The sequence below is a fragment of the Agelaius phoeniceus genome, chromosome 8 (assembly GCF_051311805.1).
Source record: "Agelaius phoeniceus isolate bAgePho1 chromosome 8, bAgePho1.hap1, whole genome shotgun sequence".
Classification (NCBI taxonomy): Eukaryota; Metazoa; Chordata; class Aves; order Passeriformes; family Icteridae; genus Agelaius; species Agelaius phoeniceus.
In genome coordinates, this window is record NC_135272.1 from 2,200,001 (window position 1) to 2,200,224 (window position 224).

The following is a 224-nucleotide window of genomic DNA, read 5'->3' on the forward strand; positions in this document are numbered from 1 at the left end:
ATCTACCGCTAAGATTTGTCTGGCTTTCGGGCACTGCTCACGCCAAGCGGCCCCTTTTTTTGTTACTCTGGGACCGAGGACGCAGGGGTGCACGCCTGGCTTTGACCATACGAGCACACAGAAACAGAAGGGGGAATAAAAACCAACTGGAGCAACCCACACTCCGAAGGCCGGCCAAGACGTGGGGGAGCCCGCGCTCCTGACCGCCTCCCCCACGAGGGGTG

At 60.3% G+C, this 224-nt stretch overlaps 1 non-coding gene across 1 annotated transcript in view; it reads right to left on the reverse strand.

Annotated features, from left to right (window-relative positions):
• LOC129131539 (5.8S ribosomal RNA) overlaps positions 1–17 on the reverse strand; it is a 153-nt gene extending 136 nt beyond the window's left edge. The window contains exon 1 of the ribosomal RNA XR_008535687.2: positions 1–17. This exon is cut by the window's left edge and continues 136 nt beyond it. This is a non-coding gene — a ribosomal RNA (5.8S ribosomal RNA).
• Positions 18–224: the final 207 nt, after the last annotated feature.